Genomic DNA, 20,940 nt, shown 5'->3' with positions numbered 1-20,940 from the left:
CAAGTAGATTTTCCAGTAAGTATTCAATAAATGCTATTGAACTTCTATTGCTAACCATAGGTTTAGTTTTTGACAAAATATGTTACAACTAGTTTTGTCCAGCAATGTACACAATGAGCAGGTTTTGAGACAAAGCTATCCAACCTGTAAAAATGGATATTGGAATTCATTAAAGCAGGGATATAACATATCTTAAAGGTTTATTGCTTATTCATGTATTTAGGCATTCATTCATTTGTTGAGTCAACATTTCTTGATAACTCAGTATCTATCTGATAGTATGCTAGGCACAGAAAACAAAATAATAGTAATACCTTGTAGTATCCAATTATTTACTGCATGCTTACGATATGCCAGGTACTGATCCAGATAGGAGTATTAACTCATTTAAGCCTCTAACAAACCAAGCACAGTTTTTGTATTATAAATCACAGTATACTACAAACAAGGCAAATGAGGCACCCTCTTTCGGGTTTTGTTTTTTAAGCAAATTACCCAGGGTTACATTTCCTCTACCCTCATAGAACTCACACTCTAGAAGGGAGGACAGGAAGGAAATCAATTCCAGTTACAGTGTGAAAAGTGTAAAGAAAAAAAGTATAATGCACAGAAGAGGTACAGATGTAGCAAGGGAGTCGAGCTCCTTAAAGGTGGATCTTGGAAGGTAAGTATGAACTTGATGAGTGGGAAGAAAGGGACATAATGTCTTGAGGAAAATTCTGAAAAAACAGTGTTTGATGTACTAGCATCATATACTCAAATACATTGAAAGGGAGAACATTTAAACCTGAGGTACTGTCATATAAATGAACAAAACACTGGAAAGAAACACACACACACACACACACACACTGAAGAGACTAGCAGTCCTAAAATAGACCCAAAAATAAATGGGTATTTTGTATATAAAAAAGGTAGCATTTAAATCAGTGAAAATGAAGATGGATTAATCAGGATATAGTCTTGGAGCAACTGGTAGCCATCTGGAAATTCCCTTTACCAAAATAAACTCCAGATGGAACAAAAATTTAAGCAAGAAAATCTTAACCATTTAAACACAAATGGGAGAAACTATTTTTTCTGCTGAGACATGTATCTGATAAAGGACTTGTATCCAAAATACACAAATAACTCTTAAAACTCAATGATTAAAAAAGAAAAACTGGGCAAAAGATCTGAAAATATCCTTCACTTAAAAAGATCTACAGATGGCAAAGAAAAAAAAAAAAATACGAAAAAGACACTTAGCAAAATATATCATTAGGGAGCTGTAAATTAAAATAACAATGAGATATCACTACACAGCTAGAGAATGGCTAAAACCCCAAATCCTAACAATTACCAAATGCTGGGAAATAATGCAGAATGAGACGAACTTTCACTTATTCTGGTAGAAATGCAAAATGATACAATCACTTTGGAGGTTAGGTAGTTTCTTCCCATGTCCTCCAATAGTCACGCTAAGATACTTACTCAAATGAACTGAAAACTTAGGGTCACAGGAAAACCTGCATACAAGTGTTTATAGTAGCTTATTCTTATTTGTCAAAAACTAGAAGCAGCTGAGATGTCCTTCAAGTTGAATGGATAAACTGTGGTATATATGTACAGTGGGTTATTATTCAGCAGGGAAAGAAAAATGAGCTATAAATCTACAAACAAAACAAAACAAAACAAAAAAACCATGAAGGAATCCTAAATGCATATTCCTAAGTAAAGAACCAGTATTGAAAAGCTGTAATGAGTTCAACTATATAGCATTCTGGACAAAACTATAGAGACAAAATTTAAAAATCAGTTTTTTACCAGGAGTTGGAGCAGGAAGTAAAGGATAAGGATAACAACTAGGTGAAGCACAGGACTTTTAGGGCAGTAAAAATATTCCATATGATAATGACAACATGTTAATGGTAAATACATGACATTATGTATTTGGCAAAATCCATAGAGTTGTGTAACACAAAGAATTAACCTTAATGTAAACTGCAGATTTTAGTTAACAATTATGTATCGATATTGGTTCATTCACTGTAACAAATGTAACAAGCTACCGTAAGCTGTTAATGATAAGGGCAACTAGGTGATGGGGGACAAAACTGTTTTGTACTATCTGCTCAATTTTTCTGTAAATCTAAAACTGTTCTTAAATAAAATCTCAATATAAAAAATTTTAATACTACACAAAAACAGAATTGTACTTATTTTTTTATTGTATTTTTTAAAAGATTTTTCTTTTTAATCTCTGTTCCTAATGTGGGACTAGAACCCACAATCCTAAGTCACTTGCTCCACTGACTGAGCCAATCAGGCACCCCCAAAATTTTATTTTGAATAAGGTCACAGCATAAGAAATTTTAAGAAATCATAAGGCACATGAAAAAATGATCATCACTAACCATCAGGGAAATGAAAATCAAAACCACAATTAAATTCCACATCTCACCCATGAGAATGGCTATTATCAAAAAGATAAGAAATATCATTTATTCTTTTTTTTGAAGATTTTATTTATTCATTTGTAAGAGAGCACAGGCAGGGGTAGCAGCAGGCAGAGGGAGAAGCAGGGTCTCTGTCAAACGAGGACCCCAATATGGGACTCCATTCCAGGACACTGAGATCATGACCTAAGCCAAAGGCAGATGCTTAACCAACTGAGCCACTCAGGCTTCCTAAGAAACACTATTTATGATTTTTTTTTAAAAAGTACATTTAGTTAGAACATACTTCAACATAATAGAGATTATATATGAAAAACTTGCAACATCATACTCAATGGGGGAAAACTTAGAGCTTTCCCCTAATATCAGGAACAAGACAAAGATGTCCACTCTCACCATTTTTATTCAATGTAGTACTGGAAGTTCTAGCCAAAGCCATCAGACAAAAAAAAGAAAGAAACTGTCTAAATTGGTAAGGAAGAAGTAAAATGTTCACTCTTTGCAGTTAACATAATACTATAGGTGGAAAACCCTAAAAATCCACCAAAAAACTACTAGAATTACAAATGGATCAACCAGTTTGCAGGATACAAAAATCCATTGCATTCTTTTTTTTTTTTTTTAAGCTTGTATTTATTTTTGCAAGAGAAGGAGAGAGGGCATGAGTGGGGTTGGGGGCAGAGGGAGAAGCAGACTTCCAGCTGAGCAGGGAGCCTGATACAGGACTTGATCCCAGGACTCTGCGATCATGACCTGAGCCAAAGGCAAAGGCCTTTTTTTTTTTTAAGATTTTATTTATTTATTTGACAGACAGAGATCACAAGTAGGCAGAGAGGCAGGCAGAGAGAGAGAGGAGGAAGCAGGCTCCCCACTGAGCAGAGAGCCCGATGCGGGGCTCGATCCCAGGACTCTGGGATCATGACCTGAGCCGAAGGCAGAGGCTTTAACCCACTGAGCCACCTAGGTACCTCTTCTGTTAAGTTTTAAATTTTAATTCCAACATAATTAACATAAACTCTTTTATTTATTTTTAAAGATTTATTTGTTTAGTTTAAAGAGATAGGAAAGGGGCACAGGAAGAAGGAGAGAGACTCTCAAGCTGACTCCATGCTGAACTAGAGCCTGAGTCAGCTTTCAGTCTCGTGACCCTGAGACCATGACCTGAGCCAAAACTAAGAGTTGGATGTTCATCTGACTGAGCCACCCAGTTGCCTCTTTATGTTTTTTGATGTTTTGTTGTTTTTTTTTAATTGAAGAATAAATGACATACAATATTATATTGTATATGTACAACATAGGGTTCAATATTTTTATGTATTGTGAAATGGTCACCATCATAATTCTAGTTAACATCTCTCACCATACAAATTTGTGACAATATTTTTTTTTTAGATTTATTTATTTGACAGAGATCACAAGTAGGCAGAGAGGCAGGCAGAGAGAGAGAGAGAGAAGCCAGGCTCCCTGCTGAGCAGAGAGTCCGATGTGGGGCTTGATCCCAGGACCCTGGGATCATGACCTGAGCCGAAAGCAGAGGCTTAACCCACTGAGCCACCCAGGTGCCCCTGGTGACAATATTTGTGACTATATTCCCTATGCTGTACATTCCTTCCCCATGTCTTATTTATCTTATACCTGTCCCTCTTAATCCCCTCCACCTATTTCACCCATTCCTTTACCCTTCTGGCACACCAGTTTGATTTCTGTATTTAGGAGTCTTTTCCATTTTGTTTATTCTTTGCTTTGTGTTTTAGATTCCACATAAAAGTGGAGCCATATGATATTTGTCTTTCTCTGTTTGACTTATTTCACTAAGCATAATACCTTCTACATCCATTCATGCTGTTGCAAATGGCAAGATTTCATTCTTTCCTATGCCTGAGTAAAATTCCAGTGGGTATAGGTGTACATTTTCTTTATCCATTCATTTATTTATGGACACCTAATTTGCTTCCACATCTTAGCTATTGTAGATAACACTACAGTGGACATAGGGGTGCCTGTGTCTTTTTCAATTAGTGCTTTCACTTCTTAGGATAAATAGAAGTGGAATTGTTGGATTTATGGTAGTTCTATTTTTAATGTTTTGAGGAACCTTCATACTGTCTTCCATAGTTGCTTCACCGAATCACATTCCCACCGATAGTGCACAAGTGTTCCCTTTTCTCTACGTCCTTACCAACGCTTGTTATTTCTTGTCTTTTTATTTTTTTAGGGGTGGGGAGGGAGAGAGAGAACCCCAGTCAGGTTCCATGCCCCATGTGGAGCCCAATGCGGGGCTCAATCTCACAACCCTGAGATCACAACCTGAGCTGAAATCAGGAGTCAGACGCTTAACTGACTGAGTCACTCAGGTGCCCGTATTTCTTGTCTTTGTTCATTTAGTTTCAATGGTTTTATTTATTTATTTGAGAGAGAAAGAAACAGCGTGAGTGAGGTCGGGGAGGGGTTGAGGACAAGGGAGGAGTAGACTCCTGGCTGAGCAGGGAGCCCAGACCAGGACCCTAGGGTCATGACCTGAGCCAAAGGCAGATGTTTAACCGATGGAGCCACCCAGGTCCCCCATTTCTTGTCTTTTTAAAAATCTCCTGGTAAGAATGCAATCATTCTTGCTAATCGCTAAACTTGGTTTTGCTGAATTATCTGCGAATATAGCTTATTTTTAAATTTATTTTAATTCCAGTGTAGTTAATAAACAAACTGCAAGTATATAATACAGTGATTCAATGGTACTGTAGATTCCTCAGTGTTCTTGCCATCGCTTTCACCTATTTCACCCATCCTGCCCGGCACTTCCCTCTGATAACCATGAGTTTGTTCTCTGTAAAGAGTCTGTTCCCTGGTTTGTCTTTTTTTTGTTCACTTGTTTTGTGTCTTAAATTTCACATGTGAATGAAATCATATGGTATTTGTCTTTCTCTGACTGACTTATTTCACTTAGCATTATACTCTCTAGCTCTATCCAGATTGTTGCAAATGGCAAGTTGTCATTTTTTTTATAACTGAATAATATTACAGTGTAGATATATACCACCTCTTATTCATTATGCTTTATTCACTTGTGCTGCTCTCATAATTTGGCTATTGTAAATGATGCTGCTATAAACATTAGGAATACATGTATCTTTTTGAATTCATGTTTTCATATTCCTTGGGCAAATACCAAGTAGTGGAATTACTGGATCATATGGTAATTCTATTTTTTATTTTTTTGAGGTTTTTCATGCTGTTTTTCACGGTGGCTACACCAGTTTGCATTCCCATTAATAGTGCACGAGGGTTCCTTTATCTCCAGATCCTCACTAACGCTTTTTGTCTCTTGCGCATATTATCATTATTTTTTAAAGTTTTATTCAAACTTCAGTTAACATACAGTGTAATATTAGTTTCAGGTGTAGTGTTTTGATTTTAGCTATTCTGATATTTGTGAGGTGATATCTCATTGTGATTTTGACTGGCATTTTTCCTGATGGTGAGTGATGTTGAGTACTTTCATGTACCTGTTTGTCATCTGTATGTCTTTTTTGGAGAAATGTCTGTTCAGGTCTTCTGCCCATTTTTAAATTGGATTATTTGGGGTTTTGTGTGTTGAGTTGTAGAAGTTCTTAAATATTTTGGATACTAATATTTTATAGGACATGTTATTTGGAAATTTCTTCTCCCATTCAGTGGGTTGCCTTTTAGTTTTGTTATTGTTTCCTTTGCTGTGTAGAAGTTTTATATTTTGACATAGTCCCAACAGTTTATTTTTGCTTTTGTTTCCCTTGCCTCAAGAGACCTATCTAGACATACCTGCTAAAGCGGATGTCAGAGAAATTACTGTCTATGGTCTCTTCTAAGATTTTGTATGGTTTCAGGCCTCACACTGAGGTGCTTAACCCATTTTATTTTGGGGTATAGTATAAGAAAGTGGTCCAGTTTCATTCCTCTGAATGTGGCTGTCCAGTTTTCCCATTGCTATTTGTTAAAGAAACTTTCTTTTCTTCATTGCATGTTCTTGCCTCCTTTGTTGAAGAGTAATTGACCATATACTTACGGGTTTATTTCTGGGTTCTCTGTTCTGTTCTGTTGATCCATGTGTCTATTTGTGTGCCAGTGACATACTGTTTTGATTACTTTAGCTTTGTAATACACCTTGAAATCTGGGATTGTGATACCTCTAGTTGTTTTTTTTTTCCTTTTTCAATATTTCTTTGGCTATTTGGGGTCTTCTATGGTTCCATTAATATTTTAGGATTCTTTTAGAATTATTTAGGATTCTGGTTCTGTGGAAAATGCTGTTGGTTAAGTGGCTGCCTTTAGCTCAGGTCATGATCCCAGTGTCCTGGGATCAAGTCCCACATTGGACTGTTTGCTCAGCAGGGAGCCTGATAGTCCTTCTGCCTGCTACTTCCCCTGTTTGTGCCCTCTCTCTCTCTCCCGCAGACAAATAAATAAAATCTTTTTAAAAATCTATAGATTGCTTTGGATAGTGCAGACATTTCAGCAATATTTGTTCTTCCAACCCATGAGCATGAAATATCTTCCCATGTGTGTCCTCTTCAATTTCTTTCATTGGTGTTTTATAGTTTTCAAAGTATAGGTCTTTCACCTCTTTATTGGTAAAGTTCATCCTAGGTATTTTATTATTTTTGGTGCAATTGTAAATGAGACTATTTTCTTAATTACTCTTTCTGCTACTTCATTGTTAGTATATAGAAATGCAATGAATTTGGATGCCTGGGTGGCTCATTCGGTTAAGCATCTGCCTTTGGCTCAGGTCATGATCCCAGGGTCCTGGGATCAAGTCCTGTATCAGGCTCCCTGCTCAGCTGGAAGTCTGCTTCTCCCTCTGCCCCCAACCCCACTCATGCCCTCTCTCCTTCTCTTGCAAAAATAAATACAAGCTTAAAAAAAAAAATGCAATGGATTTGACTTTGTATCATGCAAACTGGTTGATCCATTTGTCATTTCTAGTAGTTTTTTTGGTGGATTTTTAGGGTTTTCCACCTATAGTATCATATGGTATCTCTGCTCAGCAGGGAGCCTGCTTCCCCTCCTCTCTCTCTGCCTGCCTCTCTGCCTACTTGTGATCTCTGTCTGTCAAATAAATAAATGAAATCTTTAAAAAAAATAAATAAAACTTAACAAAAAAATGAATTTAAAAAAAGACTAAAAACTCAGAGTTACATTAAACATTGCATAAAATAACATCAAGTTAAATGCAAAAAGGAAAAAAATCACATTTCATTATACAAAATGAATTTCCTTTACATATAAAAGTCTCTTCAAATCAATAAAGAGGGGCACCTCGGTGGCTCAGTCAGGTAAGCATCAGAGTCCTGATTTCAGCTCAGATTATGATCTCATGGGTCACGAGATGGAGCCCTGCATTGCACTCTGCACTCAGCCAAGGAGTCCGCTTGAGATTCTCTCTCTCTCTCTCCTGTCCTTTCACCAACTTGCACTCTCTCTCTCCCTCAAATAAATAAATCTTTAAAAAATAGTAATAAAAAGAGGGGTGCCTGGGTGGCTTAGTCAGTTAAGCATCTGCCTTCAGCTCCAGTCATGATCTTGGGCTCTTGGAATGGAGCCCCACATCAGGCCCTCTGTTCAGTGAGAGTCTGCTTCCTCCTTTCACTCTCCCTCTGTACTCTTTCTCAAATAAATAAATAAATAAAGTATTTATTTTTTTAAAGTAATAATAATAACAAATCAATAAACCAAGGACTAATTCTTTGAGAGAGTGGGGGAGGGGCAAAGGGAGTGGGGAAGAAAATCTTTTGTTTTTGAATATTTATTTATTTACTTACTTACTTACTTGCTTACTTACTTATTTGAGGGGTGGGGGGAGAAAAAGGAGAGAAACAGGCTCCCCGCTGAGCACAGAGCCTGATGCAGGGCTCGATCCCAGGACCCTGGGATCATGACCTGAGCTGAAATCAAGAGTCAGACACTTAACTTACTGAACAACCCAGGTGCACCTGTCCAATTTTTTAATAAATAGTCAAAGGATGTAATAAGTTTACAAAAAAAAATGTGGCACTAAAAAATATGAAAATGTTTAGCTTAATTCATAAGAAATATCCAAATTACAATTTTAATCAGATGCTGTTTTTCACCTGTCATCTTAGCCAATAGTAAGAATTTTGGGGCACATGCTCTGTGTGAAGTGGTATTCAAAATCCTTTATGTGTTTTAGTCCATTTTAAATTCACAACATGAGTCAATTCAAAATTCTTGCTATCCAAGAGTATGGGTCAGGATGTAAGGAAAAGGAGCTCTCCCATAATTGCCTGTCAATTCAACATCTCACAGCCAGTAAATGACCCCTTCACACTTTCTTTTCTCTCTTCAAATCTCTAACACCTCCTTGCCCATCTTTACTCTCCACTGATGACCTTGCTTCTTGCTTCCTGCTTCACCGAGAGATCAGAAGCAGTCAGAAGAAAACCCATAAACTCCTCCAAATCCCTCACAACTACAGACATATGTACCTACATTCATTGACACTCATCCATATACAGTACATATCTACACACAACTACACTATAACTACACTCATCCCGTGTGGTACTAGCTACCTTTCCTCTTCTTACATTGGACAAACTGTAAGGTCACCTGTATAAGAAATTTTTCCCTTTTGAGGGCTCCTGGGTGACTCAGTCTGTTAAGCAGCTGTCTTTGGCTCAGGTCATGACCTCGAGGTCCTGGGATTGAGCCCCACATGGGCTCTCTACTTGGCAGGGAGTCTGGTCCTCCCTCTCTTTCTGCCTGCCACTCCCCTTGCTTGTGCTCTCTGCCAAATAAATAAAATCTTTTTAAAATTTTCCTTTTTAAATGAAACATTAACACACACACACACACCTTTCATCTAAAGAAAAAAAAAAAGAAAGAAGAAAAAAGAAGAAAAAGACCCATTCCTCTTCTAGATACTGTCATTTCTCTATTTTCCTTACAACAAAGCTCCTCAAAACCTCAAAAGTGTTGTTTATGTCTTAACAATCTCTCCTCTCATTCTCTTTTTAAATTTTTTAAATAACATACAATTTATATAACAAAATTTGTCATTTAAATGTGTACAATTCAGGGGTTTATACAGAAGTATATAGTATTTTCATGGAGTTCTGCAACCACTACCACTATCTAATTCCAGAACATTTCTATTACCCCCTAAAAACACCTACACCTAACAGTGGTCAGTCCCAAATTCCCCTTCCTCCAATCCCTGGAAACTATCAATATACCTTCTATCTGGAAATGCCTATTCTGGACATTTCATTTAAATGAATGACAAAATATGTGGCCATTTGGGTCTGGCTTCTGTCACTTAGCATGTTTTCATGGTTCATCAAGGTCATAAAATGTTTCAATACTTCATTCCTTTTTATGGCTGAATAATATAGTCCACTGTGTGAATAGACTGCATTTTATCTATCCATGGTTTCACTCCCCACATCCCATACTTCACCAAAACTACTCTAATCAAGGTCCTGGGTTACCTCATTGGTAAATCTAACAGTCAGTTCCTAGTCTTCACCTTACTTAATTTACATGAAATATTGACAAAGTCATAGCTTAATTCCTGAAACATTTTCTCCATTTGGCTTTGGGAGTGCCACACCTGATTCTCCTCTCACCTCATCGGCTGCTCATTTCTGGGCTCTTTTGTTGGACCTTCTTTATCTTTCCAACCTCGAAGTGTTGAAGAGCCCCACGGTAGGCTCCTGGGACTTCTCTGTTTAAGTGAACTCATCCGGACTCCTGACTATCTGTCAGATAATCGGTCACTTAAAATTTGATAATAATTCCCAAGTTTATATCTCCAGCCCAAATTGCTCCCTTAAATTCTCAACTTAAGTATTTCCTGTTCAACATCTTCATATATATATGAACAGGTATCTCACACTTATCCCAAGCTATGTCGAGAATCTGGGGAAGGTGAGATGCTCCATGGGGAGAGAGGAGATGAGGGAGAACAAGGAACACTGAGGTGACAGATGTGTGAGCTTTGGAGCCATTCTGGAAATTGATCTTCCATTCCTGCCTGCCCCAACCAGTCCCAGTTAATACCATATGGATCAGAGCCAATAGACATGACTGGGCCCTCCTGAATTCCTGACACACAAAACTGCCAACAAAATAAAAGGGTAGTTTTTCTATGCAGCAATAAATGAGACACAGAGTGACAGCCATTGGTCACTTGTCGGGGACCGCCTCCGGCCGGGAAAATCCCCGCCATTACAAGATGGCGCTTGACTCACTGCCAGCAAAATACGCTGCAAGTAAACAACGAACTTTCTGGTGAAGCCCGCCTAAAGGAGGACATAGTCATTGGCTGTTTCAAATTTAATCAGCATAGTAACAAGACTCTCATTGGCTCTCCCCATTGCTTGGCCTCTTATTGATCACCCTGCTGCATATAAGCTAAGGAAGTTGATGAAATAAAAGAGGAATGAAGCATTAACATCATACCAGCCTTCTTGTTGTCCTTGTGGGTCGAGGACGATAGTCACTGATGTGAGGCGTCTTAGAAGGTGGACCTCAAGTGTTTCTGGTTCCATTGTTAACTTCCCTGAAGCTTCTCAATCAAAAGGATGGCAAAGGAGAATGTCTTCCCAGTTCCAGTCTGTGCTTGTGCAATTAAGTCCTTTCCACTATAGCCGTGATGAAATGTCTTTCCTTGTATAGAAATAGGAAAGTCACCCCATGAACAAATTAACCATGTTATTTGACACTGCAGTTCTTAAAATCTTAGCCATGCTTCTGGTCCTGCAGAATGAAGGAATCCTACCTTCTGCTCAATATCTACAAAGTCAGGGGGCACCTGGGTGGCTCAGTATGTTAAAGCCTCTGCCTTCAGCTCAGGTCATGGTCCTGGGGTCCTGGGATTGAGCCCAACATTGGAATCTCTGCTCAACAGGGAGCCTGCTTCCCCTCCTCTCTCTCTGCCTGCCTCTCTGCCTGACTGTGATCTCTGTCTGTCAAATAAATAAATCCTTTATAAAAAAAATCTACAAAGTCAGGTTCTAGTGTATTTGATAGTGAAGGATCCACTAGACTGACAAATATCAACAAACTTTAAAACACCAAATTAGAATAAGGAGTTTATTCTTTATTCAAATTCTTTATTCAAATTTATTCAAATTATATTAAGAGTTTAGTCACTTGTCATGAAATCTCATCTGTAGATCAAGATAAACCCCCAGATCAGGTGCTCCGCAGTCCAGACTATGCCACATCTGATTCAGAAAACACCTGCTCAAGCATCTGTGACTAACTAGCCCATTCACCAGCACACTGCCAGGCTGAGTGCTGGACAAGGCTGGTATCATGAAGAGATGTCTCACCAAGCAGGGGAGGGTAAAAAGAAAATAAGAACATGGTATGAACCATTTATTTGCACCAGTGCAAACAAGGGTCCTCACACTTCTGAATACACATAGTGGTTTGAATAAAGTTGAACCACCTATTTAAGAGGCAGTAAGGTGGGGCACCTGGGTGGCTCAGTGGGTGAAGCGTCTGCCTTCAGCACAGGTCATGATCCCAAGGTCCTGGGATCAAGTCCTGCATCAGAGCCCACATCATTGTGTTCCCTGCTCAGAGGGGAACCTGTTTCTCCCTCACCCTCTGCCCCTCCGCCCCCATTTGTGTTCTGTCTCTCACTTTCTTTCTCTCAAATAGATAAAAGTTTAAAAAGAGGTGGGCAGCAAAGTCATCACTAGCACAGTCCTTTACTGTACATATGGATCTACTTCATTATATGGCTGCATATATTGCCCTTTATCTCAACAAAACAGAGGAGTGTTTCCAAATAGATATTTTAACATTATACAGTATTTCTAAAAATATTACCTTTGAGAAGTTTAACAGTCTGTTCAGATACTAGAAAATGAGAGAAAGCTCCTTCTTTTTGTTCCACAGATATTTCCTATCAAGCAAAGGGCCACAGAAGGAAATCAGTAACTTCACCCCTACCGGTAATCATTGAGAAGCCTTCTGAGAAAGAAACAAAAGAATAAATTCTAAAACATCCCTTGTAAACCAACCAAAAAGCTACAGAAACTAGAAGGTAAATCAAGATCCAGAAAGAAAATATGTCATAATCATCTATAAAACACTAAGAAAGGAAAAATCTGTACCAAATATATACTGTGCATATGCTATGCATGGCTGCTGAAGGCAGATTCAGCTTCAACTACAAACTATTCTGCTGCCATCCCATACCAACAATATACAGGAGTCCCCCCTTACCTACAGGGGATTTGTTCTAGAACCTTCTGCGGGTACCTAAGACTGTCAGGAGTATGGAGCATTTATATATAGTATGTGTTTTCCTATATGTACCCCTGATAAATTTATAAATTGGACACAGAAAGAGACAACACCAATAATAGAACGATTATAACAGTATATCATAATAAAAATTACGGGACTGTGGTCTCTCTCAGTGTATCTTCCTGTACTGCCTTCACCCTTCTTGGAGTGATGAGAGCTGATAAAATGCCTAAATGATGAGAGGACGTGAGGTGAAGGACACAGGCATCGTGACAGCGACAGCGGCACGCTTCTATTAACACTTTTTGACAATGTGTCAGGAGGAGAATCATCTGCACTTGGACACGGTTGATAGGGAGTAACTGAAACCTGGAAAGCCCATGCCTGGTTGGCTCAGTTGGTTGAGCATCTGACTCTTGATCAGCTCAGGTCCTGGTTTCAGGGTCATGGGATCAAGCCCCATCTCCAGCTCTGGGCTCAGCATAGAGTTGACTTGAGAGTCCCTCTCTCCCTCTACAGCTACCCTGCCCTGCTCATGATCTTTCTGTATCTCTCTCTGAAATAAATGAAATCCTCAAAAAGAAGAAGGGGAGAGGGGAGGGGGAGGGGAAGGCATGAGGACCCCTCAGCTGAGGCTAATACACTTGGAGTTACCCTCTCTTCTTGCTCTGATGCCAGGTCCACCAGACAAACTCTTGGAGGCTTGCCGAGACCAGCCTAAAGGAGCCGCTGCCCACCTCTTGGGTGTCCCGTCCTGCCCTTGATGACAGCTCTGGTGAACTAAGAAAATGATCTCTTTGTCTTTCCTGTAGCTTGGTCTCTAGGCCAGAAAGTGCTGATTATGAGGCCACAAGGGTACAGGTCTGTCCATATGAGAACCTCAGTTCTCATTGTAACTCCATAAATGGGCATTCTGAAATATGCCTCCTTCTTACAGAAGCTTTTCTCTGAGCTGGACTTTAAGGACAGGAGAACAGGGTTTAGGTCTTCCAAGCAGAAGACGTTTCAACTGTTTTTTGCTTAGATGACTCATTTATGAGCCAATTACTGATGTACCTGTCTTCTATTAGTTTCTACACTCTTTATTCTCCCTGCTGAGCAAAAGGGAACGTGGAGGTTAAGCTCTTCGAATGCCCCGCTCTCCTCCCTCTGCCTGTTCTATTTGTTCATTCCTCAAGAAATCTACCAACTGTCTGTGATTTTTAATTTGAGGCCATCTTTTATTGTTATAATTATGTATAATAAAATGCACCAATTTTTGAAGGTAACAAGCCAATGGCTTTTTTAAAAAAGATCTTTATTTATTTGGCAGATGGAGCAAGAGATCACAAGGAGGGGGAGCAGCAGAGGGAGAGGGAGAAGCAGTCTTCCCCATGAGCAGGAACCCAACTCAGGGCTCAACCCCAGGACCCTGGGATCATGACCTGAGCTGAACGCAGATGCTTAGGAGGCTGAGCTACCCAGGTGCCCCCAGTTCAGTAGATTTGTATACATGTATAAGTTCTGTGTGACCACCATCCACTGCATATAGAACATTTCTACCTCCACAGAAAAAGCCCTCTTCCTGGTTAATACATCCCTCACCCAGAGACAACCCTACCCTGACATCAATCAACGGCCTTTTTAATTTTAGCCATGTTGGGGCATATACAGGAGTAGTATCTCATTACAGTGATGTAATTTTTAACAGAAGTTAAAAGGTTACAACTAATGTGCTACGTCAGGCTTCAGACTGCTACAAAAGAGGGTTAGTCAGTGGCAAAGATTTGATTGCTTTGGCTAAATAATCAAGAAACCCCAATTTAAAAAATTATTTATATGGCAATAATTCAAATTATAACCCCAATTATTTCCTCACTTCTATATAAAAAGGAATCTATTGATATATGTACAATTAGGATCCTGTAGAGTTATTACTAACTCAAAAAAAAAAAGCATTTGGAGCAAATACTATATGCCATTCATTCCACAATTATTATGTGGCTTTCCTGCATGCTGCAGCAGACAAATGAGACATGACAAGACTTTGTCCTCAGGGAGCTTGTGGTCTGCTTTTATAAGAAACCTCTAACTTTAAGTTAATACAGCCATTAATTTAATTTACCTATTTGACAGACTTCCAAGAGGCTTTGAAGTCTTTGATGTATCTTCTTCTTTTACCAGCAACTGCTGGTCCTAATTTGGTTGATTGTTCACACCAGTGTTATTATTTGTCAGTAAATGGTACTTTCTCTCCTTCTTACAATAATTAATCAAAACATGCACTTTGTGACCAAATCTTGTTTAATCAGTTCGACACTCCTCTTTTATCATTTCCTTTCCAAGTTCCTTGCCAAATTACCCCCATAGGTCCTCTAAATTTGTCTTTTTTCATTGTAGTTTTTAAAAAAACACTTACCATCTTAACCCCAAAATGAGTTCTTAATGTCCTAAACTGACTTGTCTTTTTAAAAGTTTTCCTTCCTTTATACATTACTCAGTAATGCCCCATTTATCATTTTTACCTAATACAAACAATTTTGTAAGTCCTTAGAGGACTCCCTAGGGTGATTTTTAAACCAATAGTCAACTAGGTTATGGGTTAAAGTAGATTTTATGGGCTTCCCCCAAGGCTGAAAAACTAATTAAATGAAAGAAGTAGGACTAAACCCTAGCCAGCGAATCTCTCTTGCAGCTTGTAAACATGTGGATTTGCTAATGGGGGCATTTGGACACCCAGTGGCCCACAGGAGTCCTCTACAGTCCCAAGAAGTATTGAGCTTTCAAAAAGTGGAAGGCATGAAGCATGGGTGCCAAGGACCAACTTCTGTTAATGTGTTATTTGCCTAAAGCCCCGGGAACAGGAACTGCATTGAGTTTGGCCTGACAATCCTAGGTCCTAACTTCGATAAAGATATTCCCAGGTACTTCTTACCACATGCAATTATTTCATATCTGGACCTGGAAATAAATTTTTTTCTGGAAATCGATTTTTAACTTATTTTATTTTTTAAAGATTTTATTTATTTACTTGAGAGAGAAAAAGAGAGAGAGAGTGAGAGAGCACAAGTGGGGGTCAGAGAGAGGGAGAAACAGACTCCCCACGAAACAGGGAGCTGGATGATGCAGGGTTGATCCCAGGACTCCAGGATCAAAACACTTAGCTGACGGAGCCACCCAGTTGCCCCAGATTTGAGAGAGACAGAGAGAGAACACAGAGGGGGCAGGAGAGGAGCAGAAGGAGAAAGAGAATCTCAGGCAGACTCCTTGCTGAATGTGGAGCCTGATGCAGGGCTTGAGCTCACAACCCTGTGATCATGACCTGAGCCAAAATCAAGAGCCAGGTGCTTACCAGCTAAGCCACCCAGGAGCCTCTAAAATTAGTTTTTATTAGCATCAAAGTAATACATAGTTGTATTTATAAAAATAACAAATCTCCAAGTCTCACTCCCCTAAGGGAAATACTCAATAGTTTCTGCTACTTCCCCTGGCATCTATCTCCCCATTTCTAAATAATATACAGCCATTTCTTGCTTTATCTTTTTTTAAAAACCATTATCTATTGACTTCTCACCCTGGTGCATAGGAATTACCTCACTCAAAGACCAAGAACTTATTTTCCCTTCTCCTCATCCCCCCAATATACGGTTATATGACACGATCATGACTACATAAATTTATTAAAGCACACCTTGTTTCTGTTATCCCTTTATTTTTTCCTATAGTTCACAACTGCCTTTTTTTCCATTTGCTTAACCCTGTATGTGCTTAATAAAAATTTTACCCAGTCCACAATAGTCAAACTAAGGAAAGAACCCAGATGTCCATCAACAGATGAATGGATAAAGAAGATGTGGTACACACACACACACACACAGGAATATTATGCAGCCATCAAAAACCATGAACTCTTGCTTTGCAAAGAGATGGATGGGACTAGAGGGTATTATGCTAAGTGAAATAAGTCAATCAGAGAAAGACAATTATCATATGATCTCACTGATATGTGGAATTTAAGAAACAAGGCAGAGATTATAGGGAAAGAGAAAAAAATGAAACAAGATGAAGGAGACAAACCATAAGAAATTCTTTTTTTTTTTTTTTTAAGATTTTATTTATTTATTTGACTGACAGAGATCACAAGCAGGCAGAGAGGCAGGCAGAGAGAGAGGAGGAAGCAGGCTCCCCGCTTAGCAGAGAGCCCGATGTGCGGCTCGATCCCAGGCCCCTGGGATCATGACCTGAGCTGAAGGAAGAGGCCTTAACCCACTGAGCCACCCAGGTGCCCCAAGAAATTCTTAATCATTGGAAACAAACTGAGAGTTGCCAGAGGGGAGAGGAGGTGGAAGGATGGGGTAACTGGGTGATGGACATTGGGGAGGGTATGTGTTGCAATGAACACTGGGTATCATATAAGACCCATGAATCAGACCCATACCCCTAAAATAAATATGTTATATGTTAATTAATTGAATTTAAATTTTAAAAGAGGGGAAATTTTACCCAAATTCTATACTACTTGTCACATGCCTATCAGTAAAATTTTCCATTCTTTCAAATATATTATTTTCATTTTTTCTCCCTAGATAATTTTCTGCTGGAGACTTTGTCTTTCTGCTCCAAACTGGAAGACTTGTCATCTTCGCTTGCCACAGTTGAAATCCTAGGATTTCACTCTCCGTATTGGTAGAGCTACCTCATTTTGTGCCCAGCAGAGGGGGCAATGAAATTTAGTTCATCTTTAGCTTATCAAAGAGTTGCATCCTGGCAGTTGCAACTGGCTAGAGGGAACTCTTCCTGTAATTCATCCTTACAGAAGGGGACTTGTTTTACAGTTCATACAAAAGCACCATTGAGGCAGCCCTTGTATTAGATTCCTGTTTCCTTGATCTGTTGATATCCTCTTTTCATTATCTCTTATATATATATTTTTTAAGTGGTGTACATCAGGTACAAAGAAAGTTTTTGAAACTTTGTAGGTTTTTAAACATCTTTGCTCTTACACTTGACTGAATGAATTCTGGCTCAGTCTTCAGCTCAGGTCATGATCCTAGGTCTAGAATTGAGTGCCATGTGGGGCTCCTTGCTCAACGGGGAGCCTGCTTCTCCCCCTCCTTGTGCTCTCTGTCTCTCTCTCCCTGACAAATAAATAAGTGAGATCTTCAAAAAAATAAAGATGAGCGGGCGCCTGGGTGGCTCAGTGGGTTAAGCCTCTGCCTTCGGCTCAGGTCATGATCTCAGGGTCCTGGGATCGAGTCCTGTACCAGGTTCTCTGCTTGGCAGGGAGCCTGCTTCCTCCTCTCTCTCTCTCTCTCTACCTACTTGCGATCTCTCTCTGTCAAATAAATAAATAAAATCTTTTTTAAAAAATAAAATAAATTTAAAAATAAAGATGAAGAATAAAAGACATCTCCTCCCCAAACCTTGTAAATCACTCCAGAACAAAATAAAACAAAAACAATGAACAAAAACACAAATCACACCTTTGAAGAAATTGTAAATCCAACTACTCCATAAGAGAACAGAAAGCTGATAATGGAGTGGTAACTGAATTAACAGGGTAAAGCAAAGTTAAAAATATAAGCATCCAAAGAAGGGAAAACTAATGAGAGAGACTCTAGACGAGACTCTAGACAACACCACATAAGACAAGGATGAAAAAAAGTTAATTTGAGTCTTTACAAAAACCATTTACACCCGCACCACTTCAAGCGGTAAGACAAGTCTCCCCCCTGTTCGTTCGTTCTTGTTCTTGTTCTTCTTCTTCTTGTTCTTCTCCTTCTCCTTCTTCATCTTCTTCTTCTTCTTCTTATTCTTCTTGTTATTGTTTTTAAGATTTTATTTATTTATTTGTCAGAGAAGGAGAGACAGCACACAAGCAAGGGGAACAGCAGGCAGAGGGAGAAGCAGGCTCCCCAATGAGCAGGGAGCCTGATGCAGGACTCCATCCCAGGACCCTGAGATCATGACCCGAGCCCAAGGCAGATGCTGAAACGACCAAGCCACCCAGGTGTCCCTATTTTAATTCCAGTTAACATACAGAGTTGCATTAGTTTCATATGTACAATAAAATAATTCAAGACTTCTATACATTTTGTTTTGATTGTTGTATTTTGGAGTCTGGGCCCCAGAAGGGCTTCCAGTTGAAGAAATGTCCAATCCCTGCAGTCTGAACACAGTTCATCTCAGCTTTAGGGTGATTTTTAGCAAATGAAATATCACCTTCATTTGAGTAACAGTAATACATGGGAATAAAGAATTGTGCTGCAGAGGGAAATACAATTAGAATTCTCAAAGCAAGATGCCATGGATTTCTTACCAAGTCTCCTTACCAAGGCAAAATACCTTTTGTAAAATATATATATTTATTGTGGCTTTCACCTTGTAAAATTAATACATTCTCCTTGTAAAAATGTTAACATTACAGAAATATGTAATAGAAAATAAAAATCATCCCACTCTCCAGCCCCTAGAAATGACAATTAATAGTTTAGGGTACATTCTCCCAGGGTGGTTGTTTTTTCTATAGAGTAAAAAAAACTTTTTAAATTTTTTTCTTAACTTCCTAAATATTATGTGCTTGCTGTAAAAAAAAAAATTCGATGGATATAGAAGCATATCAAAATGCTAAGCAAAAGTATTCACCCTTCCACATCCTAATTCATAAAGTTAATTTGGTATGTACCTTAATTTCCAGACCTTTTTCTATATCTATACAAAGACATCTATATATTTTGGGTCTTCTGAAAACATAATGAGCTTATTCGGTAACATATTTTTTTCACCAACAATACATCTTAGATCTCTTTCTATGCCTGCTCATGTAGGTTTCTCTTGGCTGTTTAATAGTTGCACAGTGTTCTATGGTACTGGATACATCCAGTCCTATTGACTCAATCCATTTTGGTTGCTTCCTTTTCACACATTTGTGCAAGCACATCTAGAGTCCAGCATACTTACTAGTTGTCTAGACTAGTATGCACTCTGGAGTCTAAACTGCCTGGGTTGAAAATACCAGTTCCAACTCTGCCATTTTGTAATCTTGGTCAAGTTGCCAAATTTTTTCGTGCTTCGATTTCCCCAGCTATAAAATGGGAATCCTAACAGATCTTGGTTCATAGGGCGTATTGTAAGAATTAAAGGACACAGATTCTATAAACTTAAGCTTAGCTCATTACTTGGCACACCTAACATTCATTAAACATTAGCTCCTAATTTTTATTATCAATAAATTAATAAATAGCCTGTATTATGATTATCATTACTTTTTAAGAAAGCAAAAACAGGGTAAATTGAGTAAGTATAATTAGTTAAGAAAATTCTTTCATTACCACCTGGAGACAGGTCAGTTAATGGACGTACATTTTCATACGTGAAGAATTCTACTTTAAACTGTTTACATGAGAAAATCCAAACAATTTGTATTTTATTTTATTCTATTTTTTATTTTTTATTATTTTTTAAAGATTTTATTTATTTATTTATTTGACAGATCACAAGTAGGCAGAGAGGCAGGCAGAGAGAGAGAGGAGGAAGCAGGCTGCCCACTGAGGAGAGAGCCCAGTACCCTGGGATCTTGACCTGAGCCGAAGGCAGACGCTTTAACCCACTGAGCCATCCAGGTGCCTGCAAACAATTTGTATTTTAAATAAGAGTGAACAGGCCTTCTGAGGCCCAAAAGGAAAAAGATTAACTGGTAATTAGAAAAATCAATCCCTTAGCTGAAAGTTTTAATAGCATCCTTTGTTCTTTTATCCTCATGTGTTACCTGGCCCTAAGCAGAGCCTAGAGGGACGGCAGGGGCCATGAAGGCTCTTGGCAGAGCCCCCACTTAGAACCTCATGGAGACCAGCAGCACCTCAGGGCCTACATCTAGGTCATTTTAATATTATGAATATCTTCTCTCTAGGGATTTATAGCTTGGGAAACTATAAGGAAGCTAATAGCTTGGGAAATTTTACAGCTTAGAAACTGAGGCTCAGAGACTGTATCATATAGGATTTCTGGTTCACATCCTTCAGAATCTAAGGCTGGCTGACTGAAGGGAAGGGGATTTTTAGGCCAGGATATTTGGAGCTCACAGTGTGGGAGGGGTGGCAGGACAGCCTGGAGCAGAAGTAGACAGGATCCTGCCATTGACAAGGGAGAGAGGCAGGAACCAAGTCTAAGAGCAGGAAGGTCTGGCCTGGGCTCTCCCAAGCTTTTCAACACTCAGCTCAGATTCTAATTCCAGAATCTGGAACCATCTGACTACCAAGTGCTTGAG

The sequence above is a fragment of the Mustela lutreola genome, chromosome 4 (genome assembly GCF_030435805.1).
Source record: "Mustela lutreola isolate mMusLut2 chromosome 4, mMusLut2.pri, whole genome shotgun sequence".
NCBI lineage: Eukaryota > Metazoa > Chordata > Mammalia > Carnivora > Mustelidae > Mustela > Mustela lutreola.
The sequence above is the reverse complement of the archived record's forward strand: the minus strand, read 5'-3'. Positions refer to the sequence as shown.